This window comes from Solanum dulcamara, chromosome 10 (genome assembly GCF_947179165.1).
Source record: "Solanum dulcamara chromosome 10, daSolDulc1.2, whole genome shotgun sequence".
NCBI lineage: Eukaryota > Viridiplantae > Streptophyta > Magnoliopsida > Solanales > Solanaceae > Solanum > Solanum dulcamara.
Window position 1 is genome coordinate 61,247,381 of NC_077246.1, and position 23,480 is coordinate 61,270,860.

Genomic DNA, 23,480 nt, shown 5'->3' on the forward strand with positions numbered 1-23,480 from the left:
TGTAATTTGATTCCTAGAAACCATAATCTATGGTGGGTGATCATTGGAGGAGGGTTTTAGACTGAAACTAATGGTGGTAAATATCCCTAGATGAGGGTTAGGGTCAGGGTTTGTCTAAGAGGGAATTATATTATAATTCATGTAAATTAGGCCATTATATTGACCCTTTGTATGTATTTACTGTCTTTAGAACAACTGCAAGCTGAACGAACCCAGAAAGGGAAAGCTTTAGAGTTGCCAAAGTTTGATTTTGTTATAGGTGATAGTTTGTTTCCTGTATGTTATTCATGTACGTGCTAAATTACTCAATTGTATGCATATTTGTATATGAATAGGGAAGCATGCAATAATCTGTTTGAAATGATTACTTATGAGCTATGATGTGTAATGAACCTATTCTTGGTAGCCATGATAGTTGTCACGACCCAAAATGAGCCATAAGTCGCACCCACACTTAACCTCCTTGGTGGGCGAACCAACAATACAAATTCTAATTTATATTAGTTGTTCAACTTATGAAATAAGATAATAATGCATAAGATCAATCTTATGAAAGTAAGATATAACAAAACCACTAAAGTTTATTACATACGTTCCCAAAAATTTGAAAGTACAAGGACATCTAATTCTAAAATACTAAGTCTTGAAATATCGAACACTAGAATAAATAAATAACATAATGTGTTCGAAAATAAAGGACATCATGCCCTGATTGAGATAATCCAACACGAGTTAGAAGGAATAGCTCATCCTGAAACCTGATATGCTGGATACTAATTATAGCTAAGGTCAAGTCAAAGTCAAGGTACACTCGCTGCACTTCACAAAATAAAGAAAAGAAAAATACAAGTAGGGGTTAGTACGGGGCAACATATAATGAGTAGGTATCATCAGCCGACTTGAAATAGAAATCAATAGGCATAAAGTAATAGCATAAAATCAACTATAACACTTAATAGGTGGCAAACAAAAAGATCAAGATCAAGTGACAACACAATGAAATAGTTACGTAATCAGTCAATAATATCTAAAGTATATGTGAGGACTCAAGCCTCCACACCACGCTCTTTTGGAAAATGACTTATTTGAGATTGGGTAGTAATAAGTCATTTTAATATGTTTTTCTTTAATATTACCATGTTGGAATATGACACCCAATCCAATAATATCGTATCAACTCGTGACACTCGATCCAAATATATTATGTCGGAACGTGACACCCGATCCAAATTTACAGATTCAAATGTGACACCCGATCCAAATATATCATGTCTGAATGCGACATCTGATCCAAATATACCCTGTCGGAATGTAACACCCAATTCAAATATACCATGTCCGCTCGTGATATCTGATCCAAATATAATTAATTTATCATTCTTTATTATCACATACCTCTTCATTAACAATATTTCATCAAGTATTCTTTATTCAAGGCATCACTTTTGATAGAACAAGTTCAAGATTATGGATTTCACGATCTTAGGATTGCAGACAAATCACAACAATATATCAACCATTCAAACCATAACAATTAAAGGAACAGTAAACTTCACACATTATTCAATAATTATCAATCTCTATTAAGAGTCTATCTATGATATAGAATAAACCATAACCTACCTCAATCGAAGAACCGAAGTAAAGCAAGTTAATCCACCAATGCCTTTCCTTTGTTCAATACCTCACGTTTACAATCTATCAAGTATACAATATTCATAAGCAAACGAGCCCGTAGATACCCATATTACTATATGTCTAGTCTTCACCTAAAACTCACCTAATTCTATAATCAATTTCTTAAATCTCAAGCCTAAGGTTAAGTCTTAATTTCTACAAATAACATAATTCTAATGATTTTCATATAATAAAATACACCTAATATTTAATTACTTATCTCAATATATTAAAACTTGAATTAAAACTTGATAATCAAATATTTTTTTTAGAAAATCAAACCCACGTACATACTCTACATGTTACAATGAACCAATTGTGAATGTTTCTCTTTTCTTTTGATTTTTCTCCTAACTCAAATCCTATCACATCTAATCATTATCCAATGATGGTAATCATTAATCCATCATTGGCAACTATTGCAACTTTTCAATCGTATGCCATACATCCACTAACTCATATTCCAATTCTAATTCAATATAATGTAAAACAAGCTCTAGTCAATTTTAATTCAATATAATATAAAACCAACATATTAAAGTTTACTCAAGTTCTTATTTGAAGCAGTTTAGTGGTTGCTCTTCGGTCGTCCGCAAGTAAGATTTCGCCCAACTCCTCTTCTTTTTTTTATTTTCTTTTCTCAATTAATCATGTACTAAACTATCACTTTAGCCTACTAATTAAATTAATTATCTAAACTTAATCCTAAATAAATAATTGTAGTTATCAAATAGTCCAAAATACCCATTAAAAATTTATGGGATGAGTCTTTTATGAAATAAAAAGCTCTCGTACTCAAAATAACCTAATGGGTCTTATAACAGATACCAATTTACCCACCGTTCGTCCCCAAACGATCAATAAAAGAGCGAGGCTAGAAAAGGGTACCTGACTTGACAAACAGATGTGGATATCTTCCATGCATATCGGCCTCAATCTCTCAAGTGGACTCTGACGATTCCTCCACTGGACCTTCACAAAAGCAATCTCTTTAGACCTCATCTTATGAACCTCCATGTCTAGAATAGCTACAAGCTTCTCCTCATAGGACAAATTCTCATCAAGTAAAACCAAATCCCAACGAATAATACAGTTCTATCACCATAATATTTCTTTAGCATAGACAAATGAAAAACTGAGTGTAGTCCGAATAAATCTGGAGATAAATCCAATTCATAGGTCATATCTCCAACACACTTAGGAACTTTAAACGGCCGAATATACTTTGGACTGAGCTTACCTCGCTTACCAAATCTCACTACACCCTTCATGGGTGAAACCTTCAACAACTTGCTCTTCCTTCATAAACTCCATGTCCCTGACCGTTCGGTTTGCATACTCTTTCTGCCTACTCTGAGCTGCTAGAATCTCTCTTGAATAAATTTCACCTTCTCTAACGACTCCCTCAAAATATCATTACCCCAAGGTCTCACCTCAAATGTATCAAACCAACCAATGAGGGACCTATATCTCCTCCCATACAATGCCTTAAAAGGAGTCATACCAATAATCGAGTGGTAGCTATTATTGTATGAAAACTCTGCCAAGGATAGGAACTGATCTTAATGACCACCAAAATCTATCATGCATGCATAAATCACATCCTCAAGCACTTGAATTGTCTGCTCGAACTGCCTATCGATTTGAGGATGAAATGCGATACAAAGATCCAATCTAGTACCTAACTCAACCTGCATGGTCTTCCAAAAGTTAGAAATAAATTGCGTACCTCTATCTGATATGGTGGAAATCAAAACTCTGCAATCAAACAATCTCGCGATCATGGAGTTTGGCTAACTTTTCTTCATTATAAGTCACCTTAATTGGAATGAAGTGTGCAGACTTAGTTAACCTGTCAACAATCACCCATAGTGAATCAAACTTACCCAATATTTTTGGAAAACCATCCACAAAATCTATTACACTCCTTTCTCACTTCCATTCATAAATGGGCATTCTCTGAAGTGTCCCTCCGAGCAACAATGTCACGCTTCATTCCAATAATATTGTCTCAGGTCACGATACATCTTAATTTTACCAGTATGTATAGAGTAACTCAAACTATGAGCCTCTGTAAGAATACTCTAAATCAAGTCGTCAACACAAGACACACATACCCGCCCCTTAATCCTCGAACACCTTCCTCATCGATCACAACCTCCTTGGCCTCTCCCTGCAAGACCATATCATGAATCCGGCTCAACTTCTCATCATAAAACTGCTTTCTTTTAATCTTGCCTAGAAAAGAAGATTTTCCCTCCACAGTTATCGAGAATCCTCCTTTCTCTATTACTTTCAGCCTCATAAAGTCATCTATCATAATTGAAACAATCCAAACCAACATAAAAATGCAGCATCTTCTACACATCACTGCTTGTCACTTAAATCAAAACCCAAATTTTGTAAAAGTCATTGATAAACCCCTAGTAAGTTTGTGCCAAACTAGTTCATATTGCATGGTCATATCTGAACTCAAAGGCAAAAATCTATATGACCTTCCACTCCGAACCAAGGGTCTATGCGATATGTCTTATTCCTTCACCCTCTTAGATTCTTTCCATGATACAAATTTCAAATACCTTGAACTCTTTAATATACCAAACTCTTATTCCTTTCGCTAACTTGTTTACCAATTCTATCCTTTTACCAACAACGTATGATATTTTATCTCATTCTCTAAATCAAAACTTTAAGTGAAACCCTCCTTTAGGTCTTTTATCAATCAAAAATAACTAAATTTATGATCTAAGTCATGCACAAGTCCTTCTAAATGCTCAATACCCAATGAAATCGATCATTTCTTACCTTATCAATCCATACCTTGACAAAACATAGTACCACAAACGTAGACTCACAATGAAAAACTTGAATTATGATTCCAACTATATCACCTAATTCCCTTATCTATTACTATTAACTCATACCTTGTAAATCTTTATGAATTCATGTATCTTAGCTTGTCATTGATCGCTTCTCCATCGACCTTACTATATCCTTTGTTAAAAAGCCAACTGTACCAGTTACCAAACTCGAAATCACAAAAGAACTTATCACCACACTCAAGCCGAACGCCTGTAGACTTCTTTCTTAAATCTTATCCAACAGTTTTTAACCAATATAAATGACACATAACACAATCATCATAAATAGAACAGATGGAACCATGTGTCTCTAAATCCAATTATCCACTCTTTCTGATACATCTCTGGCCTTGTAATTAGAGTAATTATCCTTGTTCTCGCCTCCTTTCGAAGGTTAAACTACATCTCACTAATTCCTTCCATTTATGACTTTAGCTCCTTTCAATTCTATTCTAGCGATTTTTCAACACATCCTATAACTTTTCATATGACCACACTACTCACCAAATTGTAGCAAACCACAACCTTAGATACTCGCAAGTTGTTATTAATATACCAAATCTAACCAAAGATTCTTATCATATAGTTGCATCACAATCACAATCTATCACGAACTCCTATTACCATCATGCTCTCTATCCTTTGCCATCACCACAAGTCAACCTTGTCATCGATATGACACCTCAAACCCATCTATACCAATCAAATCCGAAGGACTAACCCAATTTTATATGCACGTTCTTACTTAAATCTTCAATTGCCTTTACTCAAGTTTACTCATTGGGTATTTCTTTACCAATAATCTTGTCATTCCTATATCGATCCACTCCCTTGGAACTAATGATGAAATCACCAATATCTTCAAAATACATTCAATAACCTAAACACATTAATCGTATCAAGGACCCACCACTAAAATCTTCCTTTATAAAAATGCTTAACCTAAGTGCCCGTAGTAACAAACTAGTTGGTTTCGCAACTATGAATGCAACATCTAATCTCATTATACAGGCATATGATACAACTGTTAACTCCTTAAGTAGTTAGTATTCGCACTTGACAATTGACGTATCTATTTCCATAAACCACTAGTACCACACTATGAAAGTTCGTTAGATCCACCACTAGAACACATTATACCTATTGAGAAAATCATACCCAAATGGTCTGCACATTTCTACCTATTGAATAACTAAAGAACATTACCAAATCTGATATGTTTCATATCTAGCCCAAACGATATACATTCTTTCATAGATTAGGTCGCTAGCATAAGTAACACAATCCATAACTCTAACCAAGAAAGCATCAATATCGTTGTAGTAGTTGTATCATGACCCTCTTTCATATACACTCGGTCTATGAAACCGCAGTAGAGATTTTGACCTCAATCCTTTCACAAAGCTGTGAAATGTGCTCTTTTGGACTAAAGCAAAGTTGAGTAGCATAATTTGATAAGGCACGAAACCTAGCCTCATAGGCTATAACAGACATCTTCCCTTGATCTATATTGAGGAACTCATCTCTCCTCTTGTCTCTCAAGGTCTGGGAGATATACTTTTCCATAAAAAAAGTTAGACGATGCTGCCTAAGTCATACGATACCTCTAACAACACTATCAAAATTGTTAGATCAGTAGTTATAATACTAAACAACCCTTAAGAAAGATAGAACTAGACTCAATGACCCCCACATTCAATCATGCATAGTCAAGATATGACCCCGATGACCAAATGAATCTAAAGACCGTCGGACAACTGTAAGTATTAATGGTAGCTCTTCTATATATTCCCATAAGAAAAGTGGTACCTATAGAACATTAGTACACTTCAACAATCCCAAACAACACCAAATCTGTCATAACTCAAATGACCAAGTCTGCCCAAGGATGTCACCCTACCAAGATGACAATCACATGATCGGTACATCTGGTCCACCTCTAAGGAATCACCTATAGATATGGAAACACACGTTGGCATGTGTAGTGAATCATACTCCAAGCCATATCCAAACTAAAGTAGGTGGTCACATAAGATTATATGGAACCAAGGTCGAATAACACAAGATACTCCTTTCATATTGCCCATATCAAACATTTTCATTCATCTGACTCCACCTCATTAATTTTAGCCACCCACAATCAACTAGTCTGGTCCCTATTACAATAGTACACATACTCGATTTATCAAATCCCACATACTCCTTACAGTTCTCCACTTTAGTACCATCTCTAACGAATGGCTCAGGCGATGTTGTTTCTCTAGTTTTGATCATTTGCAAATATAAAGTGAAGAAGAACATATACTAATTTGTATCGACTAGATACCAATTGGATTCAAGTAATATCACAAAAGAAAGAAGGAATGGATTTTTGCTAAGGTTTCGTAGTCTCTCAAAGAAAAGTAAAGGGTCCCCATACAATTCCGCAAGAGTTTACTAGACCTATCCTTCTGTGATGAGATCACCGAACCAAAGGCTCTGATATCAAATTTGTCACGACCCAAAATGGATCATGAGTGGCACCCATACTTAACCTCCTAGGTGGACGAATCAATAATACAAATCCCAATTTATATTAGTTGTTCAACTTATGAAATACGATAATAATGCGAAAGTTCAAACTTATGAAAGTAAGATATAACAAAACCACTAAAGTGTCCGAAATACTAAGTTTAATTCTAAAATACTAAGTCTAGAAATATCCAACACTAGAATAAATAAATAACATAATATGTCCTAAAACTAAGGACATCATGCCATGACCGAGATAATCCAACATGAGCTAGAAGGAATAGCTCACCCTAAAATCTGATTTACTGGACACTGACTATAGCTGAGGTCGAGTCAAAGTCAAGGTACACTCATTGCACTCCACAAAATAAAGAAAAGTAAAAATACAAGTAGGGGTCAATATGGGGTAACATGTAATGAGTAGGTATCATCGTCCGACTCGAAATAGAAATCAATATGCATAAAGTCATAGCACAAAATCAACTATAACATTTAATAGGTGATAAACAACAAGATCAAGATTAAGTGACAATACAATGAAACAATTACGTAATCAGTCAACAATATCCAAAGTATATGTGAGGACTCAAGCATCCACACCACGTTCTTTTGAGAAATGAGTTATTTGAGATTGTGTAGTATTAAGTCATTTTAATATGTTTTCCTTTAATATTACCATGTTGGAATGTAAGATCCGATCCAATAATATCATGTCAGCACATGACACCTGATCCAAATATACCATAACAAAATGTTACACTCGATCTAAATATACACTGTCGGAATGTTACACCCGATCCAAATATACCGTGTCGGAATGTGACACCCGATCCAAATATATCGTGTCCAAATATGACATCCGATCCAAATATACTATGTCGGAATATGAAACCTAATCCAAATATACCATATCAGCTCGTGACACCCGATTCAAATATAATTAATTTATCATTCTTTATTATCATATTCCACTTTATTAATAATATTTCATCAAGTCTTCTTTATTTAAAGGCAACACTTTTGATAGAATAAGTTCAAGATTATAGATTTCATGATCGTGGGATTGCAGACTAATCACAACATATCAACCGTTCAAACCATATCAATTAAATGCATAGCAAACTTCACACATTACTAATGACTATCAATCTCTATTAAGAGTCTATCTATGATATAGAATAAACCATAACATATCCCAACCGAAGAACCAAAGTAAAGCAAGTTAATCCATCAATGCATTTCCTTTCTTCAATGCCTCACATTTCAAATCTATCAAGTATACAATATTCGTAAGCAAACGAGTCTGTGGATACTCATATTACTATATGTCTAGTCTAAACCCAAAACTCACCTATTTATATAATCAATTTCTTAAATCTCAAGCCTAGGATTAAGTCTTAATTTATACAAATAACATAATTCTAAGGATTTTCATATAATAAAATACACTTAATATTTAATTATCTACCCCAATATATTAAAACTTGAATTAAAACGTGATAATCAAATAATTTTTTACAAAATCAAATCCACACGCATACTCTGCATGTTATAGTGAACCAATTGTGAATGCTTCTCTTTTCTTTTTATTTTTCTCCTAACCCAAATCCTATCTCATCTAATCATTAGCCAATGATGGTAATCATTAACCCATCATTGGCAACTATTGCAACTTTCCAATCGTATGTCATACTTTCACTAACTCAATGTAAAACAAGCTCTAGCCAATTCTAATTCAGTATAATATAAAACTAACATATTAAAGTTTACTCAAATTCTTACCTGAAGCAGTTTGGTGGCTGCTATTCGATCGTCCACAGGTAAATTTTCCCCCAACCCTTCTCTTCTTCTTTTTATTTTCTTTTCTTAATTAATCATACAAATAATAAATTCCACTCTTTTATTTTAATAAATATGAAACAAGTGGTATAATGTAGTAACTAAACTATCACTTTAGCCCACTAATTAAATTAATTATCTAAAGTTACCCCCAAATAAATAACAGTAGTTATCGAATAGTCCAAATACCCGTTAAAAATTTATGAAATGAGTCTTTTATGAAATAAAAAGCTCTCGTACTCAAAACGATGTAATGGGTCATTATAATAGTTTGCCAATTTAATATGATTGTGATTGGATTGTATTCTTGGATCGGGTGTCATGTTCCAACATACATTTGGATCAGGTGTCACATTCCAACACAACCTTATACTAGGTGTCACGTTTTGACACATAAACTTGTGATTGCAGGTCTCATGAGCGGACCCTTATGTGAATTTGCATGATATTGAGAATGATGAACTTTGATAATGCTGAGTACTGGTTAGGATATGATATTGGTTGAGTCTATTCTATATATGTGTGCTTATTGTGTAGTATTTACTTGTCCATGACTCGCTTACTCGATAGTCGCGTGATCCTATCAATACAATCTTGATTTTTTGTACTGATAATACACTTGATCTGTCTTTGTTAAGTATAGGGAAAATTCAGACGACTGCTGAGAGACTTAGAATAAAAATTTGTTAGCTACCAGAGTCTATGGGTGAGCCTTTCCTTTAAGCGGTCGTGGACTCTTCCTACTCTAGTCCTTCTTCCAGGACTTGATTTTCAACACTGTTTATTTTATGACTTGTTGGAATTGCATCCCTTTCCTAAACTTGATGTTTTTCTAGAGTTTAGGCACATTCGACTTTCAGTTCCTACAAGCTAATTCCACATAATTGAGGTTAATAACTAGATATTTTTAAGTTTATGGGAACTCAGCCATTTATTTATTATTAAACCCACTTTCGAACCTTTAAAGGTCTCATATCTTGCAAGTGTGGTTAGTTCGGGCTGTAATAATGGTTCTCCCACCCGAGGGTTAGTGTGAGTGTCAATTACGGGGAGTCGGGGTCATGACAATCGAATTGAAACATTGCGTAAAGTGATGTATCTGTCATCCTGATACATCACATAAAGTGATATATCCGACCGATATACTGCATACAGTGATACATTAGATAATAGGAGAGAGTAGGAATTTTTGTAATTTTTTCAGATGGTAGGAAATATTAGAGAATTTGATAAAATAAGTTGTATATTTAGGTAATTTTTTCTTGTTTGTATTATTGTTGTATCGTTGTTGGGCTAGGAGTTTAGTAATTGAGTGAGTTGTTGTGATGTAGTAATGGGTTGGGAGTTAGGTATAGATTGGATTGAAAGTTAAGTTTAGGACAGGGTTAAATGGCTAGATTTGTAATAAAAAAAATTGGCCATATGGTTTCAATTATAGCTAAAATGAGTTAAGAATTTAGCAAAACTAATTGAGTTTAATTAGTGAATTCAGCTAAAAATTAAATAAAATGAATTAACACTAATTAATTAACAAGCTTCTTAATCCTAAAAAAATAAATTAATTAGCTTAATTATATATTAATTAATTCAAAAAATATAAACTACTAATTTATGAAATAATTAATTAAAAACAAATTCCTTTTGTGATCATTTTTCGAACATTTATAAAAGCTAACATTTAAAAATTATAAAAACGATAAAATTACTCAAAAATAACTTGAAAATATTTCAAATTTTACAAAAGCTAAATATGTTTTTGAAATTGAAGAAGCACGATGATTAGCGTTGTGGATGGTCAAAATTGGGTCTCAACAAGAGTCTTGAGCAAATTTGAGTCCATAAATCTTCCTCCCATTATGATGGAATGTATGTTGAAAACAATGACTTCTAAGGATGGTAAACATGGGATGGGATACGGCTATGTTCTAAATTGGGTGTTTGATCATTTTGGGGTCAAGCTAGGAAAGGGCGTGAAGGGAACCATCAAACAAGCCTTGTCTCAAATCACCCTTCTTGAATTTGAATGTGTTGAGGGTAGAACCGACAATAAGGCCAAATCACAAGTCTCTGATCTCCTGGAGCAGCAAGAGAAATTGAGACAAGAGCTTGAGGAAATGATTGTGACGTTGGCTATAAAGCACGAAAAGATTGTTAGACCTAAGGCGCAATTGTTGCAGGCACAAGAAGAGGGACCTGGTGCAGATGAAATTTTGACTCTGAAGGATAAGAATGAAATCTAACTGGTGAAGTCAAGAATCTCACCCAACAATTACTTCAGGCTGATGAGGAAGGAAATGCTAGAATGACCCTTCTTCTCCAATCCTTAGCTCCCAAGCGCCCACCTTCTTAATTTTCTCAAATTTTTCGGTCCCTGTTCGTACTTCCTTGTTTCAGTTGACAGTATTAATGATTTTTACTTGTAATCTTTTGCAGTGTATTAAATTTCTATTCAATCTTATCAATGAATGCATATGCTTTGTATTTACTGTCTTTTTCTTCTCTTTGTGCATTTTTGCTAATGTTAAGTGTTGCTCCTGTGGCTACGGATTTTTTCCATATTGCATAATTTTGGATTGATTTAATTTTTTATTTTTTTATAATACCAAAATGGGGAAGACATGTGTTAACATTGGGTTAGATAGTCTAATCATGCATGGAACCTAGTCCCATTGATAAGGGAAAGATAATTGACAAGGGGAATCTTGTTGATAGAGGGACCAGAGTATATATAGTTTGTCATCATCAAAGGGACAAAATGTTACATTTAGGTTTTGATGATTTACCAAACTACGGGACCTGGTAGACGGACTTGGTCTCAAAAGCAAATTATCACAAAGATGGAATGGGGACCTGCTGTAAAAGCGTACACCACCTGTTGTGGTTGGGAGACACAGTAGAGGTCTGTCTACCACGTCCCGCAGTTTGGTAAATCATCAAAACCTGAATATAATATTTTCTCCCTTTTGATGATGGCAAACTATATATGCTCTAGTCCATCTATCAACAAGATTCCCCTTGTCAGTTATCTCTCCCCTATCAATGGGACTAGGTCTCATACATGATTAGACTATCTAACCCAATGTTAACACATATCTTCCCCTTTTTGGCATTATAAGAAAAATAAAATATTAAATCAAGACAAAATTATGCAATATAGAAAAAATCCGTAGCCAGAGGAGCAACACTTAACATTAGCAGAAACAACTTAGGACTTTTCTCGAATAACTCTATCAGGTCCTTTGCAGTCATAGTGAAGTTGTTCTTGATTGAGAGAGGACTTTTACTTATAACATGATGCAAAAACTAGGTTGTTTCTTATCAATGAGTGAGTATTATTTAATGATGGAAATTTACGGATGGACTGGTCTGGCCTGCAGAATGGTAAAGGAAACGGGGCTCACCCTTCGGTATCTTCGTATGTAACAGAGCCTAAGCCGAAAAATGATGGACAAATCAAGAGGAACGTGGAGAAAGATAACGAAGGTCCTGTGTGCCTTTATCCCTTTGGTCCTGTCCATCATTTTCTACCTTAGACTCCGCTGCATACGAAGATTACAAAGAAAGATAACCATATTTTCTTTATCATTCTGCAAGCCAGACTAGTCCATTCGTAAATTTCCATCACGAATAAATTTTAATAAGAATCCAAAGTTGATCGCTACTTAAAGCATCAACCAGTGTCATACTACAAGTAGCATAGTCTGATTTTTAATTTTCTTAGCACCAACAACTCTAAAAGACATTCTTTTTCCAATAAAGATAATGAAAAATAGAGTGGAAGGAGAGAAGTGGCATATATATATATCCATTCACTGTATTTTTCATATACATCTTTGTTGAAAGAGTTAAGCCTTCTAGAGTTGTTGGTGCTAAGAAAATTAAAGACCAAGTCATGCCTTTTCCAGTAGGGCACTAATTGATGCTTTTAATAGCGATAATCATTGGCTTCTTTTTAAAGCTTATTCATGATAGAAATTTACGGATGGATTGGTCTGGCTTGCAGAATGGTAAATTAAATGGGGCTCACCTTTCTTCGTTATCTTCGTATGCAGCAGAGCCTAAGGCAGAAAATGATGGAAAATGCAGAGAAACGTGGAGAAGGATAACAAAAGGCCTGTGTGCCTTTGCCTCTTTGATTTTGTCTATCATTTTTTGGCTAAGACTACACTGCATACGAAGATAACGAAGAAAGATGAACTATATTTTCTTTACCATTTTGCAAGCCAGAACATTCCATTCGTAAATTTCCATCATGAATAAAATTTAATAAGACGACAATGTTGATCGCTACTTAAATCATCAATCAGTGCCATACTACAAGCAGTACATTTTAGACTTTAATATTTTTAGCACCAACAACTCTAAAAGACATTCTTTTTTCAATAAAGATTATGAAAAATACAGTAAACGGAGAGAAGTGATATATCTTGTCTCCTTCCACTCTATTTTTTTATACATCTTTGTTAAAAACATAAATGGCTTCTAGAGTTGTTGGTGCTAAGAAGATTAAAGATTGGGTTGTGCTTCTTCCAGTAGGGCATTGTTGATGCTTTCAGTAGCGATAATCATTGGATTCTAATTAAAGCTTATTCGTAATGGAAATTTACGGATGGATTGGTCTGGCCTGCAGAATGGTAAAGAAAATGGGGTTCACCTTTTTTCGTTATCTTCGTATGCAGCAGAGCCTAAGTCAGAAAATGATGGAAAATACAAAGGAACATGGAGAAAGATAACAAAGGGCCCGTGTGTCTTTGCCTTTTTGGTTTTGTCCATTATTTTCTGGCTTAGACTCCGCTGCATAAAGAAAGATGAACCACATTTTCATTATTACTCTATAAGCCTAACCAGTCCCTTTGTAAATTTTTGTCATGATTAAACTTTAATAAGAAGCCAATGTTGATCGCAACTTAAAGCATCAACCAGTGCCCTACTAGAAGCAGCACATTCCGGTCTTTAATTTTCTTAGAACCAGCAACTCTAAAAGACATTCTTTTTTCAACAAAGATTATAAAAAACACAGTGAATGGAGAAAAGTTATATATATATATATAACTTCTCTCGTTTCACTCTATTTTTCATATACATCTTTGTTGAAAAAGTAAATGCCTTCTAGATTTGTTGGTGCTAAGAAAATTAAAGATCGGGTTGTGCTTCTTCTAGTAGGGCATTGGTTGATGCTTTCAGTAGCGATAATCATTGGCTTCTTGTTAAAGCTTATTTATGATGGAAATTTACGGATGGATTGGTCTAGCCTACAAAATGGTAAAGAAAATGGGTCTCACCTTTCTTCGTTATCTTTGTATGCAACGAAGCCTAAGCCAGAAAATGATGGGCAAATCCAAAGGAACGTGGAGAAAGATAATGAAGGGCCCATGTGCCTTTGCCCCTTTGGTTTTGTCCATCGTTTTCTAGCTTAGATCTGCTGCATACGAAGATAACGAAGAAAGATGAACCATATTTTCTTTACCATTCTGCAAGCCTAACCAATCCATTCGTAAATTTCCATCATCAATAAACTTTAATAAGAAGCCAACGTTGATCGCTACTTAAAGTATCAACCAGTGCCCTACTACAAGCATCACAGTCTGTTCTTTAATTTTCTTAGTACCAACAACTCTAAAAAGACATTTTTTTTCAACAGAAATTATGAAAAATACAGTGAATAAAGAGTTATATATATATATAGTATAAATGGTGGAATCAACAATCTCGGGACTAGCTAATACTCGTAACTAAATGTTGGGTAAAATAATTATGCATTTCATCCCAAAATTATTATCGCAAATGATTTCTTAGAGAATAAAGCAAGACCAAAATAAGCTAGTGAGCTTCATATGGCGTACATACGCCTTGAAAACTTTAGTTGGTAAATCTTTAGTCAAAGGATCAATATCATCAAAAGTAATACTATCAGACTCAAAACTCAATCTTGCCTTTTTAGCACATTTTCTAACCATGAAAATCAGAGTTACTTTGATATCTGCTATTCCTATCGGAAAGACAATATCTAATCTACTGCAGATATATGCATATATAAGGCTCCCAACAAGTGAAGCATATGTGATGTTTTTTCATTTGCTTTTATTTTCATGCATCTTGTGGACATTGATTCAATAAGAACTTATCACATTTGATAATGGGTGCTGCTATACGTGAACAATTCTTCATTTGATATTTTTCAACTAAAGTTTAAAAATTTAAATTTTTGAAGTTGCGATTCTTAAAATTTAATGTTTTGTTTGGACATGCATTTTATATGAAAAAATTTAAAGTTTCACCGGTGAATGTTTCAAAAATCTAAAAACTGGTCAATTTGGAGAGAAACTTTAATATATTTCAAAATTATAGAAAAAAAATTAAAATCATACAGCCAAACACTACCTTCGTAAAATATGAAAAAGGTAAACGGAAGTGCAATAATTTCAGAACCATGACTTAATTAAATAATATAAACAAAATCGTGATAACCAAAAGTACTTTTGTGCTCAACACACTTGTTAGTGCAAACAAATATGGCATGTAATAAATATCAATTTGAACCATGTGGACGGCTCAATGGAGTTCGTGATATATATATATATATAAGGCTTCTTTGGTACCAAATGGGCCACTTCAAATAGGTTCATTGCTTCGGCCCATTTTTTGCCTTTTGAGACAAGCCAATTATTGTATATATTTTCAGCCCACTTTTGAGATTTGTACTCGTCTTTTATTTTGTAGCAGTTTTGCACTTGTGACTTTCAGGTTCTAGGAAGGATCTTTAGTTGTTTATATCATGTTTTGGTTTACTTCCGCTTATTCTTTCTACTTATCTTTATAATTCGTCATTCTTGTTTGGTTTCTGCCCTCAAACCCATTACTTGAAGTTCCAGGTCCCAACTATGGAAAAGCCTCCTTAAAGGTGGGTTAGGTTAGTCAATCCGTCCCGAGACGCGTTCATTGACAAAACTGCCATAGGAATTCCTACTGTGCTGGCATTTGAGTTCTCTCCCTTCCTCTTTCAATCAAAACACTCGACCCAGATAACTTTGGTGGCCCCCGCTTCTGCCTCTATCAGGCGGCAACACTTTCTAGACTAGGGAGGGGCCCTTTCTTCAAGCTTTCACTCATAGATTCTGACTTTGATCTTTAGACGAAATCAAACTCCTTTCGTCCATGAACTCGTACTCTCTTCCGTCACTCCACATATATATATTCTTTAACTTTTTTCATATGTGACATTATTAAAAGTTGGTTATATATAATTGATTTTCTCTTTAAAAAATCATTTCCAATTAGTAATATATATTTATCAATTTTAATTCCGAATACTTCTTTCTTAATGAGCAGCTTATAGAAATTGTTAACATTATTCAATAAGCAATCTATGCATTTGAAAGTAATCAAGTCTTTTTCTGATTTATTATATTAAAATATTATTTTATGTTTATGTCATATTTCTTAACACTTTAATTTGAAAATTAATCTAAGTTATTATATCTGAGTAACATTATATTTTAAGAAGTTTTTGTGGTTAAGAAAATATTATTTCACGCTCCTATCACCTAATGATCTCAATTCTTTACCACTAATTAGCAAAAAAAGAAAATCATATGCTTCGAGTTGTTCAAGTATATTTTGAAGTTTTCTTTTTTTATTATTATTAAAAACTTATACTTTTTAATTTAAATACTTAATTTTTATTAAAATTATAATAATTTAAAAATGTACTATTATTGAAAAATGAGGCTCCAAAATGCTTTTGCTTTACCTGCATCACCCAAGAGCCGACACTAGAACCACATCTATTGATACCACCACAGTTAAAACTTCTATGAAAACGGTAATATATCTGGGTGTGTTCGGTATTCAGAAAATATTTTAAACTTTTTATGTTCTTTTTTTTTTGGCAATAAACAGTGAACTATTACCATACCAACAAACAAAAAAATACACCTAAGAGCCTTTATAATCTAGTTACCAATACCCTGTTACCAGATTGATAGATCTCAAGCACCATCTAGTTATAAATTCTCTGAACTAAATCTTGCCATTTACTCGTATGCCTTACATTTTGTATATTTGTGACTCTTTTCCTGATGATGTATTTCACCTGTTGAACTATGAACATGCTATTCGTTTTTGCCTTCTTGAAGATCATTTGGTTTCGGGTCAGCAATGTGTAGTAGATCACAGCTTTCTAAGTTGCAGTAATCACTTTCTTCCTTTCTCTTATCCAGTGTTTATTCTTGATCAACATTAGCTCTCCTTAACCTCTTTACATGGTAAGTTCGTCCCCAACCACTGTTGTATCTTCATCCATACCTATGTACTCCATATGCATTGACTAAACAAATGTTCAGCATTTTCAAGTGTTGCATTTCTACACAAATTGCATTCATTGTCTCCTGTCCCTATTCCCATCATTTGCATTCTGTCTTTAGTAAGCAGTCCACCCCATAAAGCAAGCCAATTGACGAATTGATGCTTGGATACTGAGATTTTATTCCACAACAGCTTGGCTATTTCCAATTTAGGTTCATTACCTATTAGATTTTCATATCCCAATGTTATATAATACACTCCATTTCCTGATAGACAGTAGTGATCACTGTTATACCATGTCCTCATCTTCATCTTTAGTTTATGTAGTGTTTTCCAGTACCAACTTCAGTCCCCAGGGGGTTTGCTAGTCCAAAAATCCTGATCGTGCTGCATATACAATCCATTTACCCATTTCACCCATAATACATCCTTCTTCTCCATTAATAACCAAATGTATTTTCCAACTAATGCCATGTTCCAATATTTACAGCTTTTGATGTTTAACCCCCCTTGCAGTTTGGGTCTACAAATGTTTTCCCACGCAACTAGAGCAGTTTTCTTCTTGCCTTTAATGCTTCCCCACAGGTATTTTCTGCACTTTCTATCTTTTTAACCACACTTTGAGGCAAAATAAAGACAGCCCCCCCCCCCCCCTCCCCAAAATAAAAAGTTGTGAAAGGAAAACAAATAGATGGATAACTTGCAACCACCCAGCATAAGACGAGTGCCTATTTGCTACTGAACTGATTCTCTCTGTGATCTTTAGGCATGGCTGATTACATTCTAACTTAGACCATCTCTTTGGGTACAGTGGGAGTTCTAGGTATCTGATTGGAAACTTACCTTCAACATATCCAGTTATTTCTAACAATCTTTCTTTAACAGCATCTTTAACCCCAGCTATAAACATACTGGATTTATCAATATCAGCTTCCAGTCCTATTACTCTAGAGAAGTGGTTTAAAGCTTTTGTAATCCTTTGTGTACTAATCCCTCATGTCCTTTACTGAAAATTATCACATCATAAGCAAATATGTGATAATTAAGACCTTGTTTTTTGCACATTGGGAGAAATCTGAGAGCTGTCCTCAAGAATCTAGTTAGGTACTCCATTACAAGAACAAAGAGTAGGAGTGAAATAGGGTCCCCTTGTCTCAAACCCCTCTTTCCTTCAAAGTAGACATAACTATTCCCATTAAGTCTTACTGAAAATTTAGTAGAATTTATACAAACCATTATCAGTTGGCAAAACTTTGGTGGGAAACCATATCTATATAGAAGTTCCTCCGAGAATTCCGAGCTTACCATGTCATATGCTTTCCTCAGGTCTATTTTCGTCATACATTTGGGGTGGTTTTCCTCTTATACTGTCTCAGTGAGTCATGACATATAAGAACAGTGTGTACTAGGGACCTACCCTCTACAAAAGCTATTTGAGTTTGATTAACCAGATATGGCAATTTCTTCAATCTGCTACATAACAGTTTAGATATCACTTTATATATCACATTACAGCAGGAAATTGGTCTATATTGATTTGCAGAATCTAGTCTTTTAACTTTAGGAATCAAAGAAATGATAGTTGCATTAACTTGTCATAATAGCTTCCCTGTTTTCATGAACTCCATCACAATAGTTGAAACATCCCACCCTACAATCTCCTATGCATCCCTAAATAAACCACTACTATAGCCATCAGGACCTGGATTTTTTGTGATTTTTATGCTAAACACTGCATCTTTTACCTCCTTCTTAGTAATAGGTTCAAGTAATTGCACTTGTTAGTGTACATATAAGAGATTTTCATTCTTTAAGAACACCTCTACAGCCTTTTGTCTTTGCCCATCCTCCTTTTCCCCTAGTAATTTAGAGAAGTACCTGACAAATATAGCAGCAACTTGTTCTGGTTCAGTCTACAGCTGCATGTTCTCATCCTTCAACCGAGTGATGGTTTGGTGAAGCCTTTTCTGTTTGAGAATTGAATGAAAATATTGATTATTATCATCCCCTAATCTCAACCATGTTTCTTTGCTTCTCTGAATCATCAACATTTCTGCCAAGTAGATCACCCTTTTAAATTCCTTACCTATTTCCAATTCCTCCTGATGTTTTATCCTGTTTACAGGGTCTGCTTTTTAACTGATCTTGAGCCTCACTTAACTTCCCTCTAAGTTGATTAACCTCCTCTAGCAAAATTTCTGAAATGTTGGGTATGTAGCTTCCTTAATTTTGTTTTTAGAATTTTCATTCTCTGGATTAATTGATACATTTTATGTTCAGGTATTTGCCTTTGCCAACAATTCTTTACTATAGCCTTGAAATTATCATGAGAGCTCCACATATTGCAATACTTAAATGTTGTCATTTTTCTTGGCATTGCATCCACGACTTTAACATGTATTGGACTGTGATCACTCACCCCTTCATTCATGAAAGTTGTTCTGCAGTCAGCAATTTCATCTACCCATTCTCCATTGATAAATGACAATCTATTTTAGAGAAAGCTCTACTAGTAGTTCCTTTATCATTCCATGTATAGGCCCTACCATTATTCCCCATTTCCTCCATCTTACATGTGTCCAGGCAGTTTTGGAAATCACATACTTCTGAAAAAGTGACCTGTGTCCCATCAATTCTATCTGTAATGTGTAATATATTATTGAAATCACCCGGTGTAATCCATGGTTTATCTATTCCCGTACCTATTTGTGTCAAATAGTTCCAGAGCCCTTTCGTTTCTTCCCTCCCGTTATGTGCACGTACAAAAGTACTATAGAATTCCTTCTGCAAAGGTAGATATTTAACCAAACAAGTTACAGCTTGATCAGTTTCACTACATATAGTAACATCACATACATCTTCCTTCCATACCACTATAATCCTCCCATTATGATGAGAATTATGGTTAGAGTAGCATTTCCACCCTCCAAACATAGATGCTGCAACCCTGTCTATACTCTTTTGCTTAATTTTGGTCTCTAATAGTCAAATCATATTTACATTTAGGTGTTTACAGAGGTACATCACTTCCCTCTGTTTATTGAGGCATTTAGGCCTCTTACCTTCCAATATAAGAGATTAACCATTCCCCAAAGGGGTTGGTCCAGTGTTCCCCTCCTTTCCCACATTTAAAACTTGTTCATTCTCATCTTTAATAGTAAGAGGTTTAAAGGCATTTGTTGTGTTGACCTGCTGAGCCTCTACCACACTTCTCCCCTGCTGGTATCTTCTGTTATTGCGACCATATTTTCTAGTCTCCTACATTTTCTCCTTCCCCTTAACTACCTGGATATCCATTTACATTTTATCTTGCTCCTTTACTTCCTTCAGTGCATCCACTTTTTGTTGAGTTGGATGCAATTTCCTACAATTATCTTTATCATGACTATATTTATGGCAATGATCACACAAAGAAGGCCTTCAGTCATACGTCACAGATTGTGTAATCACCACCCCTTTTCATTCCTACACAGCACCTCATCAGGTAATATCTTTTCCATATTCACCTCAACCAGAAGTTGAGCATATCTTTAGCCCAGTTTCTTCTCTGTCTTTTTATTTACCATTAATGGTTTGCTTATTAGACTCCCTATCTTTCTCTGTCCCCTAGCGCTCAAATATTTGAAATCAAGTCCAGTTAACTTGATCCATATTGGTATAGTTAGAAATTCCTCTTTGGAGACCTCCATTTTCGGAGTCCATACTTTAACTATCAGCGGCTTATTATTAAAATGATAAATACCCCCTGTAATACCTCCAATTTTCCCTCTTTACTGTCAAATCTTACCATGAAAATTTTATTTCTCATCATTGCCACTTTATTGATTCCATACTTACTCCACACCCTTTGAATAAATCCATTCAGAACTGTAATGGTGGATTTGCACCCAAAACACAACACACTATAGCATTCTGCCAGTGCTCTATCTTAGAGCAAATATTCCCCAATTCAATTTTGCCAATTAATTGATTTTCGAGTTCCCAGGATTTACATACTCCAATTTGAACCCCACATTAGCAATTTTTAATATATCAAAATTCTCCTAAATAGATTTTCCCTTAGCATGTGTTTCCTTATTGTTACTAGTAGCAGTGGAATTCATCTCCTACTCAACTGTGTGTGCCCACAAGATTCGTGAACTCCCACCAGATACTATCTCGGTCCATAATTGAAGCCTTTCCTTCACTGGAATGGATACATTCGTTGGATTTTCATCCCTCAACTGATGATTCTGCGTTAATTTCGTCACTTCTTCAACCCTAATCTGCGTTTTTCCCCCATTATCAGGTTGCTTGTTCTTCTTTATGTTTTCTAGCCTGCTTATTCCAGCTAGGTTTGAGTTCTTTGGCCTCCTGCCCATGGCGAGCGCACGTTAGTTAACGTGCACCGGGAGAGCTTTTAAAGCTTCAACCCTTTTATGTTCGGTTGATCAAATATTTTTTGAGGAAAACATGTGGAAAATGAGTTTCCTAATGACACTAGGGAAAACAAGCTCAACTAGTGACATTCTACATTGATTGTATCCTTCCCACCCTGCAATACACCTCATCTTCATCCCCACCCCCAATACTCCTCATCTCCACCATCTCACACCCCTACCTTCCATCCCCACCTCACATAGTATTTCTCTAAATTATATATATATGTTTTATCATTACAATTTTGATTATTTATCAAACACAAAAACACAAGTAAGAAATTCACTTATTTTCTAGAAAATATTTTCCTTCATACCGTACACACCCCTAATTTAAAGAATTCAACTTTGATACCAAACCACTTGAAACAGAGACTTAAAAATAAATTAATGAAGTTGGCATGTTAGTCTAGATTTTCTCTAATCACCAAGACATTCAAAGAGGGGAGAATTGATATTTTTGGCGACTTACAATTTTTTCATCATCTATGATTGAGTTGCGAAAACTTCTGGATAGGTAATCTACAATCTGAACCAAATTCTTTCTGGTTAAAGAATCTCTTTCTAGTTGCTCTGGAACGATTAGAAGTCCTAGTTGATCCTGATTCGACATTTAGAAGTATATTAATTTTTCTCCAATAATTGAATACTTTTATTTTTAAAATTTACAACTTTTTTATGAGAGATCTTCATTTTTTCACATAACAAATCTTGAAAAAACTATTTTCTTCTATTCATTTTATAAATGAATAAGAGATCTTAATTCTTTAGGAGAATAAAAAGACTGAGGTTTTGAAAACTAAACTAGAAAGACTTACCAGAGGCTAGTGAAGATGATAGACAGAGCCAAAATAAACCAAACCAAGGATGGATCTTGACGATAACCTAAAGGAGGAACAAGATAAAGTGGTGATTCTAGAACAACGAAAATATTTCTCTAGGCGGCGATGGCAAAGATGGCACAAGGCGGCGAGGGCATAGAGGGCAAGAGTACAAGAGTACTCTTTGGGACAAGTTCACATAGATTTAGAGAATTAGGAAACCTTTTAAGCTTCCTTTGATGGACCGGGTCTACTTTGGGGCTGGGCTTTATAGTTTCTGAATTGATTGTCTTATTTGGGTCTGGTTATTAATAAAATTGGTCTAGCAAAGGACCTAAAATTTATTTTTATAAAATATAGTGACCCCATGGAGTTTTGTCTAACATATGTAATGTTTTTAAGATAAAATTTGGAGCAAAATTAACTTCATCCACAGTCATAATCTATACTAAACAATATAGATAAAGGCCGTCTCAGATACCACATGTTGATATTCATACACATACACAAAGCCAAAATGCATCAAAACATTAAATCGGAACATACCTTTAACTACAATTGTTAAGTGTCGTAGAGAAACATCTTTAATCTAGCATCAACTTGTAATCCAAAAAAGAAAGTTTAAAACCCTAGAATTTTCTAGTCTATGCCTATCACAAAGGGGAGGCCACACTTATGGAGTTAAAAGTGTATTTATAAGTACGCTAAGAACTCTAAGCCAAAAACTTTAACCGTAAGGATCACTTATCAATAAATATGATTTCCTTAGGGACTCCTAATAAAATATTTCCTTCCATCAATAAAATTTTTAGATAATTTTTGCCTTATCATATAATATTATTTGATTCTTTACTTAATTTGGAGACAAAATAATTTATTGATTAATTACTCAATTTAAGAGCAAGTACTTTGAAATTAAATTATTTTAAAAATAATATTAAGTCTTTCCTTATATAAAATAGTATGAATTCTTAATGTCTAGGACTTTAAAATCTATTTTAAAAATTCCATTTTTGGATTGTCTAGTAGGATTATAATTCCTTCTTATG

At 34.4% G+C, this 23,480-nt stretch overlaps 1 long non-coding RNA gene across 2 annotated transcripts; it reads right to left on the minus strand.

The window, feature by feature from the left end:
- Nucleotides 1–487: 487 nt before the first annotated feature.
- Nucleotides 488–22,611, minus strand: LOC129904914 (uncharacterized). 2 transcript variants are annotated; one of them, XR_008770527.1, is made up of 3 exons: nt 22,429–22,611; nt 22,083–22,211; nt 488–819 (listed from the first exon to the last, which is right to left on the minus strand). It is a non-coding gene; the product is annotated as an uncharacterized LOC129904914 (long non-coding RNA). The 2 variants fall into 2 exon arrangements; XR_008770526.1 differs by having other exon boundaries at nt 490–814.
- Between the last annotated feature and the right edge of the window lie 869 nt (nt 22,612–23,480).